This window comes from Benincasa hispida, chromosome 12, assembly GCF_027475165.1.
Source record: "Benincasa hispida cultivar pf3 chromosome 12, pf3_genome.v1.1, whole genome shotgun sequence".
Taxonomy (NCBI): domain Eukaryota; kingdom Viridiplantae; phylum Streptophyta; class Magnoliopsida; order Cucurbitales; family Cucurbitaceae; genus Benincasa; species Benincasa hispida.
Window position 1 is genome coordinate 81,357,134 of NC_143489.1, and position 25,115 is coordinate 81,382,248.

General features: G+C 35.1%; 1 protein-coding gene and 1 long non-coding RNA gene across 3 annotated transcripts in view; both read right to left on the reverse strand.

The window, feature by feature from the left end:
• Positions 1 to 25,115, reverse strand: part of LOC120092871 (MADS-box transcription factor 23-like) — a 36,034-nt gene that overhangs the window by 10,175 nt on the left and 744 nt on the right. The gene's annotated exons all lie outside the window — the stretch shown is intronic.
• Positions 9,029 to 9,847, reverse strand: LOC120069880 (uncharacterized). 2 transcript variants are annotated; one of them, XR_016525351.1, is made up of 3 exons: positions 9,799 to 9,847; positions 9,561 to 9,659; positions 9,029 to 9,213 (listed from the first exon to the last, which is right to left on the reverse strand). It is a non-coding gene; the product is annotated as an uncharacterized LOC120069880 (long non-coding RNA). The 2 variants fall into 2 exon arrangements; XR_016525349.1 differs by lacking the exons at positions 9,561 to 9,659; positions 9,799 to 9,847 and adding an exon at positions 9,358 to 9,536.

The window sequence follows — 25,115 nt, forward strand, 5'->3', positions numbered from 1 at the left end:
GAGTTTTGATGGATGATCCCTTTTGACATTAGGAATTCCTGGAAGGTGTGGTTGACAAACTCACGACCATTGTCACTTTGAAGAATGGCAATCTTTGTGTTGAACTGTGTTCATACAGTGGTATAGAACTGTTTGAAGGTAGATAAAACCTCGGACTTATCAGCAAGGAGATATACCCATGTAAGTCGGGTATGGTCATCGATGAAAGTTACAAACCATCGTTTACCAGACAGTGTAGAGATGCTTGAGGGACCTCAAACATCACTGTGGACCAGGTGAAAAGGCTAGGTAGGTTTATAGGGCTGAGAAACAAACGACACGCGAGGTCGTTTAGCACGTATACAGATATCACAAGATAATGAAGAAACATTCACATTATGGAATAAATGAGGAAATAAATATCATATTGAAAACTAGGATGTCCAAGATGAAAATGCCACAATAAATAATTTGTTTCGGACATAGTAAACGAAGATAAAAGACTAGTCCTAAACAAGCTTCTGGAGGAAGCATCTGTAGAAAGGAAATATAGGCCTCTGTCATATCGGGCAGTGCCAATCGTCTTCTCCAAGCTCAAGTCCTGAAACAAAGCAGTATCTGGTGAGAAGACAACTCTACAGTTCAAATATTTTGTTATTTTGTTTATTGATAATAAGTTGTAAGAAATTTTGGGCACATGTAAGACATTTTGCAGAGTTAATCCCTGAAATGGTGACAATCTGCCTTTTCTAGCAACAGGAGCGAAGGACCCATCCGCAATTCGAATCCTCTCATTTTCAGCGCTTGGATAGTATGAGAGAAATCGGTCGGATGAGCCAGTCAAGTGATCGGTCGCTCCTGAATCTAGAATCCATAACTCATTCCCTTCAACAAGGAAACTAAAAGATTGAGGGTTACCTGATTGAGCAACTGTTCTGATCCCTATGGTACCTAAATCACTAGGATTAGTCACTGGAGGCTGTGTCTGAGGTTGTACAACCTCCTCAACTAATTCACCCACTAGAGCACGCCCAGATTTCGACTTGTCATTCGGAGGTCAACGTTTACCATTTGGAGGGCGACCATGCAATTTCCAACATTGATCCTTTGTGTGCCACTGTTTTTTGCAATGCTCACATACTGGGGGGTGTTTTACTATTATGCTTGTCATCATCAGCTCCAGCGGACTTTACCCCGAAGGCAGCTGACTCTACAGTGGTAACACCCGGCCCATTCATTGCACTCGATCTATTTTCTTCCAATCTAACCTCTGAATACCCTAGTATTCGACTACGAACTGTATCAAATTTGGGGTGCAGCCCAACAAGAAAATCATATACACGCTCAATCTTTTCTATCTTGGAGTATTGAATTCCATCTTGTGGGCAGTTCCAGATGATCTCCCGACATAGATCCATTTCTTTCCATAACAATGACATCTTGCTAAAGTATGACGTTACATCCATGCTCCCTTGTTTGCATTCGTGAACCTGTTTACGTAGAGTATACAGGCGGGATGCGTTCTGACGCCTCGAATATAACCGTCGGACTGCATCCCAAATATCTCGGGCAGTGGCTGAGTAGAGCAAAGGTTTCCCGATTTATGGTTCCATGCTACTGATTAACATTGAGCGGAGCAAAGAATCCTTTGCCTTCTAGACACGCTCTTGAGGATCCCCAGGATTCAGTCGTGGTATCTCTCCAGTCAAATATCCAAACTTATGGCATCCCTCAAGAACCATTTTAATTGTTTAGGACCAAGAGAAGTAATTTTGCCCATTCAACTTCTCTCCCATGATCATTCCTGCAGAATTTTCAATAGTTCCAGATAAAAAATTAGAAGTTGGAAGAGTAGGAAACATTGATACCGGATTTTCTAAATACATCGGGGAAGAATCATGGCCATTCAATTTGGCTCCAAGGGCGGCCATCTGTTGTTGAAGACTAACCAATTGTTGTTGGAGTTTCCCATGAGATTCAGATCTGGAATTTTTCTATCTAAAAACCATGGGATTTTCTTCAATGGAATCACTCATTTGAAACTGAGGTTGAACTGGATACACATGAGGAAGAAGCTGTCCACCATGGTACTGTGAAGAAGCTACTGCCGAAAGTCCACCGGCAGCAAAGTTCGGCAACCCGTGACCGGCGCTGCTCCCAGACGACTGCGATAGTGGGTAACGGACAGAAGGCTCAGCGATCTGCTACGAAGTTAGAAATCGCGCCGATCTGACCCGACCCGACAGTTGGAGCAAATCCACGATCGTCTAGTGCATATCCAGTTCTGTGCGATGCCAAGGTATCGATCGGCTGTAAATCGATCACGTGCACCGGCTGGAGGACGTGTGAAGCTGAGATGGTCGAGGTACCGATCGGCTGTAAATCGATCGCATGCGTCGGCTGGGGGACGTGCGAAGCTGAGACGGTCGCGTGCGAAGTCGAGGGTCCAATCGATTGTGAACCGCTTGCGTGCGCCGACTAGAGAGCATGACCTTCCTCGATGGTGATCGGCTGGAACAGCTGAGTCTGGAAGCTAATCGACACGCTGGCTGGAGCAAGCCCACCACCTGCTGTTCGGCTTGCCGGCTGGATCTGTTCGACTGAGCCACATGGGATGATGGTTCGGAGATAGCGGTCAACTGCTGCTTGAATCACAACCTCATTAGTTACCGTACCTTCACCTATCAAGTTTGATGACTGAGTTTCTTCTATCGGGGCTAGGGTTTCATCACCTTGCTCTGATACCATATTGAAATAGAAGAAAAGAAGATGACACAAGGAGTTTACATGGAAAACTCTAATTCAGGGAAGAAAAACCATGGTAGAAAAGGACTTATTATTTAATGTCATACATACAATAGACCCAACCTCAGATATAAATAGAATGAGGTGAAACCCTAATTTAGCAAATATAGCATAAATTACAAAAATGCCCTTAGGACTAATTCAACGTATTTCAACAAATACAAAAGAATCTGAACATGTCAAAGGAGGTAGATACTGCAATAGTAAACGCACAAGAAGATCAAACCAACTTAACCCTGTGTTGAAAACAGAACCATGTGTTGAGAAGAATAAGTAGCAAGAGAATGACAGGCGCATGGGCGGTGACATATCTAATCAAAACGCAAGTTAGGAGCTGATTTGAAAAGAGATGCGACATAACCAATAAACCTATGATGCAAAGAATGCGGCGTAGCAGAGCATGAAAGTAAATGCAAAGTGTATCAAATAAATATTAGAAAGAGAGTTGAAGCACAACCAAGTGAAGCCTATAAATAGCTCAAATCTCACACGAAATCTCTCTTCCCCTTCTCCACGACACTCTTGTTAGCCATTAAAAACATTCATCATTTTCAACCTCTCAAGCTCCATCTCTTCTTGAAGATTGTTGGGTGAGAGCTCAGCCATCTTCATTAGAAGGAGAATCCTACCATCTATTTCACCAGCTCACATGTAGCAACCAATTATAAAAGCCAAAGGAAGCAGGAGCAGGAGACTGTGATTGGCAGCTTGACATTCTTACTTTCTTAAACATCTATTCTTTTGTTCTCTTTTGTATTTGTTTCAAGATTAAGATATTGACATTGTGATTACACCTATTCTTAATAGAAATCATGATCTCTATCATTTTCCATTCATCCATGTGTTCATTTTTCTCCATAATGAGTTGCTAAACTCCTAATGGGTTGGGAAGAGTAAAATCAACATTCTCATTCCTTGGCTTCCTGATCGGCCAAAGTCAAGTAAAAGTGAGTCCAAAGAAAACTGAAGTTGTAATGCAGTGGCCAATTCCTTCTTCAGTGAAAGACATCCAAGCTTTTCTTGGCTTGGCCTCATTTTATAGGAAGTTCATCAAGGATTTTAGCTCTCCATCGCAGCCCTTATTACTGATTGTTTAAAAAAACGAAAATTTCTTATGGGAGAAAAATAACAAATAAAGAGAGTGAAATTCTACCTCAACCTGAAACGTGTGATCAGAATCCTACTATAGGTGGGAAAGCAGATGAAAAGTCGAACAAACCTGGGGATTATTATGCTTCTCTTGACATGCCAATTGCCTTGAGAAAGGGCACCAGGTCTTGCACTAAGTATCCTATGTATAGTTTTCTATCTTACAGTAATCTGTCTTCTAAGTTCGGGGCTTTCACTACCAGTCTTGACACAACAACAATACGAAAAAAAAAACATACATGTGGCTATAGAGATTCCAGAGTAGAAGGCTGTCATTATGGAAGAAATGAAAGCTCTTGAAAAGAATAATACGTGGACCTTGTTACTCTCCCAAAAGGACATAAAACAGTTGGATGCAAGTGGGTGTTTACTCTGAAGTATGAATCTGATGGTACTTTAGATGGGTACAAGGCCAGACTTATAGCAAAAAGGTTTACTCGGACTTATGGGGTAAACTATTCAGAAACTATCTCCTGTAGCAAAGTTAAACACGATTAAGGTTCTCTATGTTGTAGTAAATAAAGATTGGCCTCCTCACACTTGATATGAAAAATGTCTTTCTAAATGGTGATTTAGAAGAATAGGTGTATGAGCCCTCCTCCAAGCTTTGAAGCTCGGTTAGATCGGCAGGTGTGTAAACTTAGGAAGTCCTTGTATGGTCTGAAACAGTCCCCGAGAGCTTGGTTTGAAAGGTTTACTACCTTTGTTAAGTCCCAAGGATTCACTCAGGGACACTTTGACCATACATTGTTAACAAAAAGGTCAGTATCTGGAAAAATCGCTATCCAAATCGTGTATGTGGATGATATTGATGAGATCACCAAACTGAAAAATAAGATAGTAGACGAGTTTGAAATCAAAGACCTCGGGAATCTAAAGTATTTCCTTGGTGGCCAGAACAAGGGAAGGAATCTCTGTCTCACAACGAAAGTACACTCTTGACTTGTTAAAGGAAACAGGTATGACTATATGTAGACCTGCTAACACTCCTATAGAATTCAATGCTAAATTGGGAGATTTTGTTAATAAAGTTCCAGTTGATAAAGAAAGGTATCAACATCTAGGGGAAAGTTAATTTACTTATCACATACTAGACCAAACATTTCCTATGCTGTTAGTGTTAATCAGTTTATACAAGCACCTTATGAAGAACATACGGAAGCTGTGAGAATTGAATTATGAGATATTTGAAAAGCACTCCTGGTAAAGGTCTAATATTAAAAAAAACTGACAGGAAATGCATTGAGGCCTATATCGACTTTGATTGGGGTCGATGACTGACAGAAATCTATCTCAGGGTACAATACTTTTGCGTGGAGTAACGTGGTTACTTGGAGAAGTAAAAAGCAAAGTGTAGTTGCTAGAAGTAGTGCAGAGGCTGAATACAGAGTTATGAGTTTGGGAATTTGTGAAGAAATCTGGTTGAAGAAAGTACTATCTGATCTTCTTCAAGATGATGTCTTACCTATAAAACTCTATTGTGATAATAAAGTTACTATAAGCATCACCAATAATCCAGTACAAAATGATAAAACAAAACATGTGGAGATTGACAGACACTTTATAAAAGAGAAACTGGACAATGACAGTATTTGTATTCTACATATTCCATCAAATCAACAAGTTGCAGATGTTCTCACTAAAGGGTTACTCAAGCAAAATTTTAAATCTTGCGTTAGCAAGTTAGGTCTGATTGATATCTACACCCCAACTTGAGGGGGAGTGTTAGAAATAAGGGACTTAGTTGATTGTTTATAGTCTCGAGGGTATTATAGTTATTTAGTCTACCCTATTTTTTCTTTCCTTTTTTGTATTTAGGCTTGTTGGAGCCTATAAATAAGAATCGTCTTGTATCTCTCACATGATGAAAAATTAATAAAACAAACTCTCTATCATGGTTTTTTCTCCTTGTTCTAGGGTTTTCCACGTAAACCTTGTGTCTCCTCTTTCTCTTTTCCTCTCTTTTAACAATTAGTATTTCCAAATTGACTGAGGATAATGATGTTCTTGAATTTCATGATGTGTTCTATTTTATTAAGGCAATGAAGTCCAAGGAGGTACACCTTATAGGAAAGCTTGAACAAGGCCTGAGTTACTATTTTCAGAACATACAACTCACATCAAATAGAATTTGACTTTTAGAACAAATTATGTATTTTTGTCTTGTACAGAGCATGTATGGCATCAAAGACTTAGCCATTCCTCTCCTAGAACGTTAAGTCAAATTCAGATGCTTGTAATGTCAAGAGTAATGAAAGTACCAATCTTTAGAAGGCATGTAAGTTTGGCAAATCTCATTGACTTTTCTTTAAGATCTTTGAATCTCGAGTTGATAAACCATTAAACCTTATCCATATTGATCTTTGGGGGTTAGCTTTGATCCAATCTACCAATGACTTACAATAACACATTGCCTTATTGGATGACCATAGTAAGTTTACATGGATTTATCCTATCAAGACCAAAAATGGAAAAACCACTATCGTTCTATAATTCAAAAATCTGGTAGAAAATTTATACAGTTCCAGTATTAGAACTCTAAGATGTGAGATGGAGGAGGAGAGTTTAAACCAATTATTCAGCTCGCCAAGAACCAAGGAATTGCTATTCAAATATCGCGCCCATACACATCAGCATAGAATGGTTGTATAGAAAGAAAGCATCGACATATTGTTGAAACTGGTCTTACCCTCTTAGCTCAAGCTTATATGCCTTTACACTACTGTTAGGAAGCATTATATATACCTATCTTATTAACTACATGCCATCATCTGTAATTGATCATCACAACCCTCATAGCATTCTCAAGGGACATCAACCGAACTATAAACTTCTTAGAACCTTAGAGCGGCTTGCTATCCTTGCTTAAAACCTTTTCAACAACAAAAAATTGACTCACACTAAAAAGTGTGTTTATGGGCTTACTGATGTAACTAGATGGCTTACTTTTTAATTAGCTATAGTTAGTTTGTTAGTTTTGACTTTAACTATAGTTAGTTTGTTAGTTTTGAACAAACTTGTGATCTTTCTTGAATAGCAATTAAAGAAACTCAAAATGAATGACTTTATTTATTAATAATTGGTTTAAAGGGAATTCAAAATGAATGGCTGTATTTATAGAGAAAGATTACAAGTTTGTTCAAAACTAACAAACTAACTATAGCTGATTAAAGAAGTAAGCCTTCTAGTTACATCACTTACAGTAATCATTATTAAGGCTATCGGTGTCTTGCTCCCAAGGAAGAATCTATATCTCCCAACATGTTTGCTTCAATGAGGAAGAATTTTCCTATCTTACCTTATTTACCACAGACACTCATGCCAATTCCACAGCAGCTGGCATGATCCTCTCTTGACTACCTATTCCACTTCCATTTCCCATCTTGAACACACTTTTACAACAGCATGACTTGAAAACTTCTTCTTCTTCCGTGGCCACTCTCGAGCCAATTATGTCCACTCCTGAACCAATCAGGTCTTCCCTTCCTCCCATGCCAATCATGACCCTTTTACCTATGCCTTTTTCGTTTTCTTTTTTCTTTTTTCTTTTTTTTTTTTTGTGAGAAACAAATTTCATTGATGTATGAAATTTACAAAAAAAAAAAAAAAAAAAAAAGGTCGAAGCTCAAGCCAAAAGAGTTACATAAGAGATCTCCAATTGGTCAAAAGGAAAGAAAGGGTATATGATTTAAAAGAGGATAAACATTTAAACCAACAGAGAGCATGGAAGATAATGAGTTAAAAAAAAAAAAAACAAAACAAAACAAAAGAGCTTTCCTTGTCATTGAAAAGACGATTGTCCCTCTCCTTTTAAGTGATCCATAAGAAAGCACAGATCAGATGCATCCAAATGAGCTTCTTGTTTTTGGTAAAGGGATGACCATTGAGAGTGTAGGATAAGGCGTTGTCTATGTCCCTTGGGAGGGTAGTGTACCATCCAAATGATGAAAAGATTTCTTTCCAAAATCTATAAGCAAAGAGACAATGAATGAATAGGCGACTAGCGTATCATATCCAGACTTGCGCATGGGGCAGCATTGGGGAAAAAGGACCATGTGGGGTAATCGTCTATGTATCCATGCCTCTTTCACCCTCCCCAGTCACCAATTCCCCTTCCCCACCTTCTCCTATTAACCAACCTACTATGATTACCTGGGCTAAGTCGGGCGTTACTGAGCGTCGTTCACTTTTTTGGATGCCTCACCCAACTTACCCCTTCTACTGATTAGGCTTATATTGAACCCTCATTGTTTCATGATGGCCTCTTTCTACCTGGTGCCAAGCTATGGATCATGAATTTTGTACTCTCCAACTTAATCATACTTGGGACTTGGTCCTTCCAGTTGCTTTTCAACATGTCGTGGATACTAAATGGGTGTATAAGATCAAGCATGATACGAATGGTCATATCCACCAAGGCTCGCCTTGTGGCCAAAGGCTATCTTTAAACACCTAGAATTGACTAGGTAAAACTTATAGTCTTGTCATTAAACTGTCCTTCATTTGGGTTGTTCTTACTTCGGCTCTCACTTGGCATTGGCCAATTCATCAACTTGTTGTGAGCAATGCCTTCTTTCATGGCACATTCAAAGAAGAAGTATGTCTTGTACTCAATAGTTTTAGAGAGAATAATGATCTTATTCTATTAATCAGGCTGAAGATACAGTACGTATGTATACATGTATGTATGTATGTATATATAGGCATGTATGTATGTATGTATGTACGTACGTACGTATGTATATATAGGCAAACCCTAATCTAGGAGATATAAAATTACAATAAAGGACAACTAATTATAATTACAATATAAATATATATTATAACACTCCCCAGCAAATATGTTAATCATGCCCTTCTTGTTGCACAGATAGCTTATTCTTGCTCCGTTTACTGTTTTAGTAGGGATATCTCCCAATTGTTCTCCACTCTTCACATATATTGTAGATATCGACCTTGTATTTTCTCGTGAATAAAATGACAATCCACTTCAATATATTTAATTCGTTTATGAAATACTAGGTTGGATACAATATGGAGAGCAACTTGATTATCACACCTTAGTTTAGCTAGCACAGTAACACTCAAGCCAATCTCAGACAAAAATTGATGTATCCACACTATTTCACATACAGATTGTGCCATAGATCTATATTCTGACTCAGCACTCGAATAGAAAACTATATTTTGTTTCTTACTTTTCCACGGCACCAAGTTTCCTCCTACAAAACACAATATCCAAAGGTCGATTTCCTATCTTCTCGTCGGCCCAGTCAGCATCTGAAAAACATTCAACCCTTATATGACCATGATCTTTATATAAGATCCTATGTCCAGGTACAACTTTTAGATAACATAGATTTAGTCAACTGCAGCCCAATGATCCACAGTTGGGGAAGACATAAATTGACTCACAATACTCACAGAATAAGCAATGTAAGGTCATGTCATTGTTAAATAGTTCAACTTTCCAACTAATCTTCTATATCTCTCAGGATCTTTAAACAATTCTCCTTCCTTAGCAAGTTGCAAATTTGGTATCATCGAAGTACTGCATGGTTTGACTCCTAATTTACCTGTCTCAGACAACAAATCAAGTACGTATTTTCGTTGGGACAGGTAAATACCTTTTTGCTTCTCATTACTTCAATACCCAAGAAATACTTCAATGGCCCAAAATCTTTGGTATGAAATTGACCCTGGAGAAAAGCCTTGAGAGAGGATACCTGATACATCATTTCCAATGGTAACGATATCATCAACATATACAACATGCAAAGTAATACTATTGTCAGATCATCGATAGAAAACAGAATGATCGGAAGTACTTTTCTTCAAAACATTCGAATGCTTGACTAAACTTACCAAACCATGCACGAGGACTTTGTTTCAGTCCATACAAAGATTTTTGAAGACGACACACCTTATCATTCTCCCCCTGAGCAACAAACCCAAATGATTGCTCCATCTAGACTTCCTCTTGAAGATCAACATGAAAAAAAGCATTTTTAATGTCGATTTGATACAAAGGCTAATTGTGAGTAGTAGTCATCGATATAAATAGTCAAATGGAAGTTAATTTAGCAACAGAAGAAAATCTATCTGTTGAATATTTCCTTTATTGTGAAATTTTATATTGTACTTATTGTATTATATTTGCTGTATTTCCTTATTTGTAATTATTTTATTATTTCCTTATTTGTAATTGGGTATTTCTTCTATTTAAGAAACTCTCTCTTCCTAAGATTAATAAGAGAAAAAATAATGTTTTTTTAGCATGGTATCAAAGCTGGAAAATCATAGTTATGTCTAAAATCCTAAAAACCTAGCCGCCATAGCCAGAATCCTAGCCTATCATTGTCGAAACCCTAGCTGCTGTCTTAAATAGCACACCTTACTTCCGATCGCAGGTCGTCTTCTCAAGTTGGGAATTCTGATCTGGCTTGAACAAGTACAAATCGACGAGGCAAGCCATAGTTGCACGACGCCATCACATTGTCGCTATCTTTTGGATTTTGTTTTTAAGTGTTGCAGCTTCAACCCCACCTTAGGAAGAGCTTGCGTACCTCAGAAGAGTTCCCACACCTTTATTGATCCGGTGAATGGTGATTGTTCCAATGGAACCATCGGTGGAATCCTCTTAATCTCAACGGAATCGACTAACCCCCTCTTCTTTGTTCAACGTTCCTCTTCATGAGTTTGCATCGTGGAGTTCTGTTATTTCGTGTTCGTAGAAGCCATATAAAATTAGTGTAAACTGGTTCGGTTTTGTTTCAACCGGTCTGGTCTGATTTTTTTTCCAGCTTGGTCGACTTAGCTGGTTCAACTCATTACTTGGTTTAGTTCACTATTTGGGAGTGTTCACTGGTTCAGTTCACTACTCATTGTTGGTTCAACAATTCTGGTTTGGTTCAGGTTACTTGGTTTGGTAGATTTACTATTTTCCATTATTAATTACTACCATGTTGCAAGAGCAAATTTATCAAACCCTAAAATTGCTACCTACCAATTTGTCATCTAATAATTCATGTGTTTCCTTGACTCAAATAGGTAATTATCCTAAGACATTCTCATGCAGTAATTCATCTCCATGGATTATAGACTCTGAAGCTTCTGATCATATGACCAGTTCCTCTTGTTTATTTGAATCATATTCTCCTGTGTATTGTAATGAAAAAATTCGCATTGCCGATGGCAACTTCACCTCTATTGCAGGAAAAGGAACTATTCCTTTGACTACAAAACTTATATTATGTTATGTCCTTCATGTTCCAAAATTAGCTTGTAACTTGTTATCTGTTAGTAAACTCTCTAAGGATGCTAACTGTCGTATTATCTTTTGTGAAACTCATTGCATCTTTCAGGATCAGGAATCGGGAGGGGACAATTGGACGTGCTAGGATGATTAATAGTCTCTATTACATTGATGACATTTTTGCTAGTCATAAAAAAGTTCAGGGCTTGAGTAGTGTTTGTTCTCCTTCTGTTAAAGAAGCTATCATGTTTTGGCATCGTAGATTAGGGCATCCAAATTTCTTTTATTTAAAGCATCTGTTTCCCGATTTATTTAAAGGATTTGATTGTTCAGTTTTTCAATGTGAAAGTTGCATTTTTGCCAAACATCATCGATCCACCTATTTGCCTAAACCATACAAGGCTTCATCACTTTTTTCCTTAATTCATACTGATGTTTGGGGTCCGTCTAAAGTCTTAACTCATAGTGGTAAGCGTTGGTTTGTTACCTTTATAGATGACCACACTCGTATAACTTGGCTTTATTTATTAACAAAAAAGTCAGAGGTAAAAGATGTTTTTGTTTGGTTTTACAATATGATAGAGACTCAATTTCAAACTAAAATTCGAATTCTTCACTCTGATAACGTTAGTGAACAATTAACCAATTTTTTGCAAGAAAAGGGCATTTTTCATCAAGCTACGTGTCGTGACACGTCTCAGCAGAATGACATTGTTGAGCGAAAGAATAGACACTTAGCAGTGATGGAAGAGTTCAATGCACTGAAATAAAATTGCACATGGGACATAGTCGAACTACCAAAAGATAAGAAGACGGTGGGATGCACATGGGTGTTCACTGTAAAATGTAAAGTTGATGGTAGTATTGAAAGGTATAAGGCTAGATTGGTTGCCAAGGGGTTCATTCAGACCTATAGCATTGATTATCAAGAAACATTTGCTCTAGTAGCTAAAATTAATTCTATTAGAATCTTGTTGTCTGTGACAGTTAATTTTGATTGGCCTCTTTATCAACTTGATGTGAATAATGTCTTTCTCAATGGAGCTCTTGAAGAAGAGGTTTTTTATGGACTTGCCACCTAGTTTTGAGGTAGATCTCGGGATTAACAAAGTATGCAAGTTAAAGAAATCATTATATGGGCTTAAACAATCTCCCAGAGCATGGTTTCAACGATTTGGAAAGGCGGGATTTAGTCAAAATCAAGCTGATCATACTATGTTCTATAGACATAGTGGAAGTGGCAAGTTGGTCGTTTTGGTAGTGTATGTTGATGATATCATTCTTACAGGTAATGATGAGACATGACTGAATATCTTATCTTGAAGAAAAACCTTGCTAATGATTTTCAAATTAAGGACCTGGGAACCTTAAAGTATTTCCTAGGAATGGAGTTTGTCAGGAGTTTGTCAGATCTAAAAATGGCATTCTTGTCAACCATAGGAAGTATATTCTACCTACTGAATGAGACAAGTTTACTTGGTTGCAAGATAGCAGAAACTCCTATTGAGCAAAATTTAAAATTGGTTGCTACAAAAGAAAAGGAAAAGTACCAGAGGCTTGTAGGGAGACTCATATACCTCTCTCACACACGTCTTGACATTACTTTCACAGTTAGTGTAGTAAGTCAGTTCATCCATGCTCCCGGGTCAGTTCACTTTGAAGCAGTTTATAGAATTTTGAGATATTTGAAAGGTACTCCACGAAAAGGTATATTATTCACGAAGCATGACCACCTAAACATTGAGGTTTACACTAATGTTGATTGGGCAGGAAGCACGACTGATAGAAGATCTACTTCGAGGTATTTCTCTTTTGTTGGAGGAAATCTGGTTACTTGGCGAAGTAAAAAAAAAAGTGTGGTTGCAAGAAGTAGTACTGAAGCAGAATTTAGGGCATTAGCCCATGGTATTTGTGAGGGCATATGGATAAGAAGACTATTGGAAGAATTGAATTTCTCTCAGACAATGCCCATACGCATCTATTATGATAACAAGTCAACAATTTCCATTGCCCACAATCCAGTTCTTCATGATAGGACCAAACATATTGAAGTTGATAAACACTCCATAAAGGAAAAGATTGATGCAGGAATAATATGCATTTCCTTTCTCCCGACAGCAGAGCAAATCGCAAATGTGTTAACCAAAGGTCTTCCAAAGTGGCAATTCAGCAAGTTGATTGACAAGCTGGCTATGAATGATATCTTCAAACCAGCTTGAGGGGGAGTGTTGATTATTTCCTTTATTGTGAAATTTTATATTGTACTTATTGTATTATATTTGCTGTATTTTATTCTTTCCTTATTTGTAATTATTTTATTATTTTCTTATTTGTAATTGGGTATTTCTTCTATTTAAGAAACTCTTTCCTCCTAAGATTAATAAGAGAAAAGAATAATGGTTTTTAACAGTCTTCGATACTTGACTAAACAATGAATGTAAACAATGAAAGATAAGAAGAAGATGATGAAGATGGTGCTGAAGGAATTGAGAATTGCATTGATTACAAAATGTGTTAATGTCTTAAGCCAAAATGTAATACAATACAAAGAGAAGAGAAGAGGTAGAGGGCTAGATGTAAGCAATCTCTTGTTTTTCATCCGAAATGCGTCAAGGCTACTGGTGGTGCCGTGGATGGGTGGTGGAGAAGTCTCTCTCGAGTTCTATCTCCAGCGAAACTCCGATCGTGACTCGGAAGGGGTTGTGGAGGTGAAGAATCCTCAAAGAGTGTCTTGCTCATGCTCTCAGCTGTGATCACAAGGATCTGCCTAAGGCAGAAACTCGGATGGATTGAAGTTAAGCTCCAAGGCTCTATTTATAGAGTTCAAACGCCAACAGCTCTGATACTCCATTCTGACTCACTGCTACTTATGTCACGGTATGGGAAATATCAGCATCACCTTATCTTGTTGATACTCCCAAGGTATACGTTCATGCTTATTTCTCCTAAAGTGTCAACGCATTCCACCCACCTCGCGATCAGCCTTCTATCACGATTATCATTCTGTAGACGCAACATTCCATGTGATGAACTAGTCTTCATGACGATCAACACATGCAATCAGCCTTGCGGCGGTCTAGGACCAACGTATGCGATTAATTCCTGCAATAGCTGCAAAAATAGACACTTTAATGCATAATAACGCATGAAATAGAGTTAATGAAGATTTTGGTGCTGGTCGACGCAAGCTCACTTTTCCATATGAATTCTTGGTATTATTGATGCATAGTCTGCTTATTAGCCCTCATAATTCTAAATAAAATGTTATAATAGCTTGTATCTCTACAAGCTACCAGTAATAAAGGAATAAGTGGGAGAAGACAATTGGTTATATGAAACAAACGAAAAAATAGGATAAGTACAAGTGCGTTTATCTTTTCGAAGGGCAATGGGAAGATCATCACTCAGTCCGGGATCAGATGTTGAAGAAGCCAATGGTGAAGGACATGGGTCTAAAGGTGGCTATAAGGAAACCTAGACTAGACTCGAGTAACCGGAGGATCAGAAGGAAGAGACACAGAGGAAGGTGGAGGAGAGGATGATGTTGAAGAAGCCAGTGGTGTTGGACATGGGTCTGAAGGTGGCTGTGGAGGACACCTGGACTAGACTCGAGTAATTTGAGGGTCAAAAGGAAGAGACATAGAGGAAGGTGGAGGAGAGGATGATGTCGAAGAAGCCAGGTGGAGAACATGGGTCTGAAGGTGGCTGTGGAGGACGTCTGGACTAGACTCAAGTAACCGAAGGGTCAAAAGGAAGAAACACAGAGGAAGGTGGAGGAAAGGATGATGTAAAAGATGTAATCTCACAGATAAAAAGATCTCCATCCTCCCTCTGACACGGACTTAACGGTGATGGACTAAAGGGTATATCTTCGAAAAATGTAACATCAAAAGATACGAGAAACTTGTTCAGAGTAGGACAATAACAACGATAACCCTTTTGAACATGAGAATAGCCTAAGAAAATGCATTTCAAAGATTTCAAATCTAATTTGGTACGATTTGGGCGAAATCCCGAATAAAACAAACACAACCAAAGATCTTAGGAGCAACAAGAAACAAAGATTTCGTAGGAAAAAGAGTACGATAAGAAATTTCTCCATTGAGGACAGAGGAAGGCCTTCTATTAATCAAGAAGCAAGCAATATACACAACATCAACCCAAAATTGCTTTGGAACATGCATTTGAAAGGATTAGGCGCGGGCTATTTCAAGAAGGTGTCTATTCTTTCCTTCAACAACTCTATTTTGAGATGGGGTGTCTGTGCAAGAGGATTGATGAATGATGTCATGACCACATAAGTAAGATCCAAGTACGTGAGAGAAATATTCACTAGTATTATCAGTTTGCAAGGTTTTGATAGAGACATTAAATTGATTTCAAATCTCGACATGAAAAGCAAAAAAAATGAGACAATAATTCAAAACGATTTTTTTGTTTTGGACACAACTGGACAAAGATCCCAAATATCAGAATGGACTAACTCAAAAGGAGCACTAGCTCGTTTATGGGACTAGAACTAAGACAATGAAATTTAGAAAATGGACACGAATCATAATTCAAAGACAATAAGGAACGAATTTTGGATAAAGTTTCTTCAACAACGATAGATGACCCAAACGACAATGGACTTCAAACGGGGATGTAACTCCAAAGCAAGCCATAACTTTCGATATCTGATGGTAAAAAAATGTAAAGACCCTCGGATTCATGTCCTTTACCAATAACCTTCTTCGTCATATAATCCTGAAACAAGCAATGACCAAGAAAAAAAGACAAAACAATTAAGGTCACGAGTAAGCTAGCTAATAGAAATTAAATTAAAAGACAATTGAGACAAATGTAATACAAAGGACAAATAAAGTGATGAAGTGAGAGATGGTGTCGGATCCAAGAATAGAGGAGGTTAATTCATCTGTCAAAGTGACAAACGGAGATGAGAAAGGAGACAAAGGCATAGAAAATTAGTTAAAATTACCTGTCATATGAACGGTGGCACCAGAGTCTATGACCCATTTGGTAGATGATATAAGAAGACGTTTCGTATTACTTGTCTCGACAATGGTGATAATATGATTTGATGAAGAAGATGCCTGTAAGGATTCCTAGAATACTTGAAATTTAGTAAAGTCGTCAGCGGAGATGGTAACAGGCTTCTCAGCCATATCATTGGTGGAAGCTATTTAAGCATGTTGAGATCGTTGAGTCTTATACAACAACTTTCGACAATCACGTTTTATATGTCCTGGCTTACGACAATAGTGACAGACGATCACTTGAGAATCTTATCTTCGATTATCATAACTAGGCTTCTGAAAATTGTTAGTCATCCCTAAAGTACCGCGGGAGTTATTATTATTCTTACTCATAAGAGCACTGTTAGGTTGAGAAACAGGAGAACTGGATTAAGAACTCTCAATACGAAGAACACGATTGAAAGGTTCTTCTAATGATAGAATTTCAGAATCAGAAAGAATCTGTGTTTTAGTCATTCCAAACTCAGGTAAAAGTCCATTAAAAAAATATCGTAACAACCATCTTTTCTCACTAAGCTTGTTGAACTTTGATATCGAGACTAAACGACAATAGTAAAGTAAGTTCAACAGCTGTCTTCTTAAGTCTCATAAAGTAACTTGTAACAGATTCTGCTTTCTATTTAGTTTGAAAGAATTGCATGTACACATCAAACATTCTATGAACGTGTTCTTTTCCAGAGTATAGAAATTCTAAGAATTCTAAGATTTCTTTCACAGAACCACAATGATCTACTAAACCAACAACCTCACTTTCAATAGAATTCTTAATCTGAAGATGAATATCATCACAAAGCCAAGCCTTTTTCTTTTCATCTTTTGATGGCTCCTCAGTCATATGATCATCCATATTTGTATTAAGAAAATAAAATTGAATCGTCCGACGCCAATCATAGTAATTTGATCCACTTAACTTGTGTTAAGTTATCTTCGATGTTAGGGAAATTACTTTAGATACTACCATATGCTTCACTTCATCCATTATGAGCTAATAAGCAGTTTGTAGATCTCAAGAGCGGAAAGAACAAACCAAAATCGAAATCAAAGGTGAACCAAAAGAATAAAACAACTCCAAATTGAATAAAACAGCAACAAGTCCTAAGCACAAAAGGGTGTTTTTTTTTTCAAATAACTTACAACCAAGTAGATTTCAATGGAACCTAATGTACAGAACAATCAGAAAAGCTGAACCGAGAAGAAGGCAACTGACGGAACATGGAAAAGTGGTTCTACACGCTGGCATGTGGTGACGAAGCAGAATCAAAGTGGTGGCGCGTGAGCTTCACGCGTAAACGTTTCCGGCAACTAACGATGGCAGACTTGATCAGACAGTGACGACGCTTCTCCTGGGATGGGTGGTGTAGACAAACGAACACTTAAACCCTAACCTTGTGAGAAGTGTAAACCCTAATGTAGCTGTCAAACGAAAATTCTAAACCCTAGACTGCTCTGTTACCATGTTCTTAATAGTTTTAGAGAGAATAATGATCTCATTCTATTAATCATGCTAAAGATACATATATATATATATAGGCAACTAAGAAAACTTAATCTAGGAGATATAAAATTACAATAAAGGACAACTAATTATGATTACAATATAAATACATATTATAACATGTCAGCCTCAACCTCGAGGGTATATTCATCCTAAGTACCCTCATCCCTTCGCAAGGTTCTCTATAGCCTCAAGCAATCCTTTCGGGCTTGGTATGAAAGAGTTAAAGTCCTTTCTTATTCGTGGTCATTTCACTAAATCCAAGGCAGATCTCTCATTATTTATGCATCACTCCTCTAAAGGTACTCTATTCTTACTTATTTATATTGGTGATTTTATCTTAATAGGTTTTACTGCCACTCTACTAGATTTCTTTATCTCACACATAGGGGTGTGCAAAAGTTGGACAAAACTAACGAACCAAACCGGGTGGTTCAATCTAATTTCTTTTTTTAAAAATGGAACTCTCGATTCACTAAGGTATAAAACCGATCACTTCGGTTCGGTCCCCGGTTCACATGGTTAAAAAGTTTCTAAAAATCGAACCGAACAGAGGGGTCTATTTATATGTGCGATTTTATGTTTTTATCCCCAACCTAACCCACATTTTTTATTTCTATATTAAGCCCACCCCAACCCAGCCCAACCCAACGCAACCCCTTAGCCCAATTTCTTTTAACATTGCGTTTGCCATCAATAAATTGAGCCAATTCGGTTTCCTTTATAGCTTCGTTAGTGTGCCCTCAAATGTGCATTACGGTATCTATAAGGTACTCTTCATCCTACTTCTACCTTTTCTCTTTTGAGCTATTGCGATGGGTTTCTTCCCCCAATGATCGCAAATCTGTTGGCGGTTATTTGCATTTTTTCTTGGCATCTCCCTTGTATCCTGGAGTTTTAAGAAGCACAGGGTCATCGCTCATTCGAGTACTGAATCTGAGTATCGTGCTCTCCCCCACGTGGCTTGTGAATTAATGTGGCTTTGCACTTTTTTGGCAGACCTACGAGCTCCTCTTTCGTCTTCACCCACTATTTTGTGTGACAATCTCTCCACTACTACTTTTGCCCGCAATCCTGTTTTCACGATTGCACCAAACACATTGAAATTGATGCTCATTTTATACGTGATCAAGTTCTTTCTCATCAACTGGTTCTTCGTCATATTCGTTTTCACAATCAAATCGTTGATTGTCTGACCAAACAATTACCACCTTATCAGTTTCAGGGCCTTCGCAACAAACTCAATCTTCATTACTCTCCATTGCCTCCTTTGAGGGGGCTATTAAGACATGACTTTTCGCTGCTAATGTTGCATTAGTAACTCAATCTCTTCTCTCACCTAACCATCTGATTAATTTGATTTTATTTTTTGGTTGTATCGTATTTAAGATGATGAACTCTCATTATATTATTCAAGCATTAAGCGATAAAGAAGACAGTTGAGAGTCTTTACTCAAAAATTATGAATTATGAATTTTCGTGTGAGAATGGTACAATCTAAAAGTTCGAACAAAATAAAATAAAAATAAAGCTCTAATTGAGATATGTGAAAGAAGGACAGTGGAAATCAGCCTAACAAGAGAATCAAATAACTACAAAAGAAGGCTCTAATCTAAAAGAGCATGCCTAATTGGTAAATATAAATGGGCCACCAAGGCCCGACCGAGATAATAAACTTAATGACCATAACTCCCTTTAAAAATGAAAAATGTTTAATGCTATAGGAAATACTATACTCATGTTCTTTTGAATGCTTGTGGGTCCCTCGTACTTTTAAAAGGGTGTGACAGAAGTATTGTCTTGTGTTTGTCTCCATTGCCTCATTTGAGGGGGCTATTAAGTCATGACTTTTCCCTGACATTTGTTGCTAATGTTGCAGTAGGTAACTCAATCTCTTCTCTCACCTAACCATCTGATTAGTTTGATTTTATTTTTTGGTTGTATTGTATTTAAGAGGATGAACTGTCCTTATTGTATTATCCAAGCATTAAGCATGAATTATGAATTTTCGTGTGAGAAGGATACAATATGAGAGGTCGAACAAAATAAAATAAAAATAAAGTTCTAATTGAGAGATGTGAAATAAGGACAGAGAAAAAACAGCCCAACAAGGGAATCAAATAACTATAAAAGAAGTCACTAATCCAAAAGAGTATGCCTAATTGGTAAATATAAATGATCTCAGCCACCAAGGTCCGACCGAGATAATAAACTTAATGATCATAACTCTCTCTAAAAATGAAAAATGATTAGTGCTATAAGAAATACTATATTCATGTTCTTTGAATACTTGTGGGTCCCAGGTCCCTCGCACTTTTAAAAGGGTGTCACAGAAGTATTGTCTTGTATAGTCCCTTGTACTCTTAAAAGAGTGTGACAGAAGTATAACCTTGTATAGTACTTGAAATACTTCCCGAGTTAGTTGGAATTTCCAATAGATGAGGAAGATATATAGAGATAGCTTGTGGCTTTTCTTTTAATGTAACAAGAGCGGTCCAGACTATGGCCTATACATCTTGATGGAATGCATAGACGGGCTGTCTGCCAGGTACACATCAGAATAATTGATTCTTAGATGTGTCAACGAGTCGAGGAGTTTCTATACGGTCTTTTGTCTTATGTAATTAAATGGAGGAATTATGATGTTCTGAAGTTTCTTCTGCACTTCCAAGCCTAAGAATTATTTTTCATATTTTATTGTCAATACCTAGAGAAATCTATCTTATCTATACGGGTAAAAGGTGTTCTATTTTTTCAAAATTACAATGTCAATCTTCATCTTCTGTATCCCACAGGGGTAGGGCTAATTTGATTACTAAACCCATGACACTTCCGTTTTAATCCATTAACTTAGCATCTTAATAACTCTTTGAATACTGCGCCTACTTTCAGCTACCAAAAAAAAAAATGAAAAAAATGATAATAATAATAAAGATAATAAAGAAAGGAGGAAAGGAAATAAAAAAGAAACCCCCATGAACACACAATTACGAGACATGGATAAAGCATAAGATGTAACCTTATTACTATGTATGAGACACTTATGTAGAAATTTTTTTGTATTCAAGACGATGGAAATTGAAATATATATGCAACATTTCAGCAGTTCAAGAAAGTAATTATAGAATATCCTAACATTTTGAAGCAGTTCAAGAAGGTAATTATAGAATGTCTTTACATTTTGAAGCCAAACATTTTTCTTGATAAAACTAAAGTAATAATGCTTATATAATTACAATTTACAACCTTAAAAAATAAAAGCAAGTACTATCTTGCACTCGAAAAATTTATCAATTTTCTCATACGTTTTATTTCTATCTACTTATTAAAGGAATGAATGAAGAAATGAAAGAATTAACATTTTATTACAAAGGGTTCAATCATTGTTATAGATATATATGTGGAAGTGTGCAAAGCATAGAAATAAATATCAAATTATTCAACCATTTCGGCAAGTAAGAGAGATGAGTATGAACAGAATAAATAAATGGATAAGAAGTCGGCAGGTAAGAGACAGAAAGGGAGAGGAATTATTCATTTGAATAATACCCACCTGGGTTTCTGGCCCAAAACCAAATGAATAATAATATGATGTTGGATAAACCTGATCCTTGTTTAAAATGGAAGAAATGCTCCAATCGGGTCTATCACCAGAATTTATCTGAATTTTGTTTTCCAAGGCAATTTTAATATATATAATAATCTATTTCTAGATCATTATTTCTAAATTTGAAATCTTTTAATGTATTCTCATTATTAGAAGTCAAAGGTCTCTCCTTTTCAGATCTGGTTATTTGAGGTCGGTTTGATCCGTTTTCTATTTTCTGTTTTATTTATTTTCTTAAAAATTGATCAATTTGATAACTATTCTTATTTTTTTCTTAAAATTTAAAAAACGTTTTTAAAAATAGGATCAAAATTAAGAACTATAAAAAATAGTTTCTCATATATTCTTCTTTATTTAGTATTGTTTCAAAATTGTATCAAAATGCAGGTTTGATTGGTTGGTGAGGAAGTTTATCCAAAACATTCATTAATTTCATTGCCTTGGATCAAATCTTAGGGGAGACTTTTTTATTTTATTTTTCTCACTTTTTTTATTTTATTTTTCTTTCTTTCTAATGTATTTCCTTTTTTTCTATATGTATTTTTTTTATATTTCTATTATAATTATTTCTTTATTTTATTTGTGTTTATTTTCTTTATTATTTTTTATATCTATATGCTAATTTATTTTAAAATTTTCAAATATGTAGATTTAGATATTATTTTGATTTTTAATAGAGTTATTTTCAAATATAGGAAAATGAACCAACATATTATAAATATAGCAAAACTTCACTTGTCTATCTACGATAAACTTCAATAGACTAGTTATTTGTGTTTATTTGTATCATGATAGATACAGTAGCCTATCACAGATAGATTGTGATATTTTACTATTATTTGTAAATATTTTCAGCAATTGTCCTTTTCAATATGCATATATAAATACTTTTGAATTTTAAATTTTAAATTTTATGATATGAATTTTTATATATTTTTTAAATATATTTTTTTAATTCTTAAATATGAAACCAGTAATTATTTTACAATATATAAATTTTCTTTACTAGATATTCACAAGTTTATTTTAATATTTTTACAACAACATTTACATAATTATATAATTGAGATAGATTTGAGTCTACCTCATTTAAAATTTAAAATAGACGACTCGAATGAGAAATAATATTGTAAATCAAATTTTAATAACATATGAATGATAGAAATAATTGTATTATTGTTATTAATTTTACATTGAAACTTATGTGTATTTGATAATTTAAATAATTGATAATTATTGTTTATATTTTAATGCATACTATATATTTTTTATTTTATATAATTAGATTATATTGAGATTTTAGATGAAAAAATGTAAAAAGGAAAAATACAATAAACGAGAAATAAAAATAATTATCAAACAAGTTTTTTTTCTTATCTCTTTTTTTCAAGAAACGGAAAATAGGAATAGTTATCAAACATATTCCTATTCCTTGTTCTCAAAAAAGAGAGAATAAGAAACAAAAAATAAAGAACATAAAACAGAAACAAAAACTTATCAAATGGACCTTGATTTCTTATTATTTCTAAGTTTTTTCATAGACGTGACAAAATTTAAATCAGGCTTTCCAAAATTTAGGGGGAAAAAAGATTACTTTTTAAAATTTTAAAAATTCAAAGGTTTATAAAACATCTTAAAAATGTTAATTACTGTTTTTTTTCTAAGACTAATAGGTATGTTTTAGTTTCTAATCTTTGGGTGTCTTCTCATTTTAGTTTTTTCCTTTTAATTTGTCCCTTTGCTAAAGGTACCAAGGCCTCGCTATCGAGCTCGGCTTCTCATTTTAGTTTTTATTGATTTGTTTTTTGTTTTAATTTAATCCTTTATATATGAATATTTTATAATTTAGTTTCACACGGTCAATAAATATTAAAATTGATGACACATTATTTTTATACAATATTTATAATGGATAGAAAATATCATTATCTTTATAAAAATAAGCCTACTCTGTTAAGTTTAGTCTACAAATATTGAAAGTTTAAAATAAACATGCCTTCTTCGACGAAGTCCAGTTCAACATAAATAAAGAAAAATCCAATTCAAGAAAAACTCGATAAAAAAATTTCTTATTTGATTTTGTCTTATTATTTTCTGATCTCTAATCCTTTTCCCTTCACTGGCTAGATGCATAAATTGTTTGATGTTGACAGCTAGCGTATCATCAAAACAAAATGAGAACTTGTGATTAAACTATTCAGTTATAACAAAAATAATAATATAATAATAAGAAGGCTGTCCAAATCACTTAAAAGGTGCAAACTTATCTATCTTTTACATTAGGGGATAGTTCTTGTATTCCTATTTTGCCTCAATTTTAAAATACATTTATATTTTATTCACAATTTTAATTTTTTTTGGTTATTAATTGTTTCCTTAAATTATAATTATAGACAGTTGTGTATCTTCACTTTATTTCTGTTACTTAAAACAACAACATTTTTAGCAAAGCATCTCTTCTGCAAACAAACAAGATAATTGATATTTTTAATTTAAATTTCAACCTTAATTTTAAAACCATTTTCCACATTCACATGAGGAGATATGGATAAAAATCGAGGAGATATTATTAATTTTTATTTCAATCTTAATTTTAAAAAGCACAACTAACTATTCATCTTCCACTCTAAAATTGTATTGGTAAGTTAATTACCCTTTTTAACAATTAATTTCAATATACATTCTAAAATTAGGATTTCATAAACCGTGGAGCAAAACATTGAAGTTTAGTGTTATTTGTTAGAATGAGTTACAAATGAAATATCAATTTTACTATTTCAAATATTATGAGGTTTAAATGAAAAATGTATTTTACAATTTCGAATATAACATGGCACCTTTTTATGAAAATAAGAATAAATTTGTAGAAAATTAAATAATAACAAATATGTTATCTACTCCAAACAAATAAAATTTTGTACAAGTCTAAACGGTCAAACCCCTACATATTTAAGAGAACATGTACATATATCTAGCTTTGATAAGAACCAAAATAATTTTAAAACAATGTCTTTTTGAAGTGAAGTTATTGTAAAAAAAAAATGGTCTATTTTTAGTCAAATTTGTTAATTTCTTAGTTATAAGCTACTTGATTTTTCTCTATTTTAGATTTATTTTTTCTTCAAATCAATTAACTGAAGAGAACTACCAAAAAATAACCCTTATAACAAACGATCTTATGATATGTTTAGGAGTAATTTTAAAGTGGTTAAAAAATCACTTTTATCATTTCAAAAATAATCAGAAAATGATGTAATCATTTAAAAACTATTTTAATAGTATGAAAACAAGTTTAAAAGTATAAAATTAAAAGTTAAATTGATTTTGAGTAATTAATGTGTATTTTAGAGTGGCATGATAAATGTGATTTTAACTACTTTATAAATTTTAGTTAATAACTTTTATTTTAGTTCAATCGATGTATTTTAATTTTATTCCTCAATTTTTTTTTCCTATTTGCATACTGTCCTCGTTTAAAATTTAATATCAAATATTTACTCTATTTCACCATAAAAATGTATGTATCCCAAATATTTTATTTTATATTCATGATAAATTAACTTAAAACAAAATATATGTAGTTTTAGACTTTAGGTATTATTCAAATAGAGTGAAAAATATTCGTTTTAACATTTAAATTTCTGAATCCAAGTATATTTTAAAAAAATAAAAAGCTGTGACAGTTTGGTAATCACATGCTTATCTGTTGACACGTAAATGCTGAAAAAGAAACGTTCAGGAAAACAAATCAGAGAGCCAGGAAAGCGTCGGAACGAAGTTAACCAACGA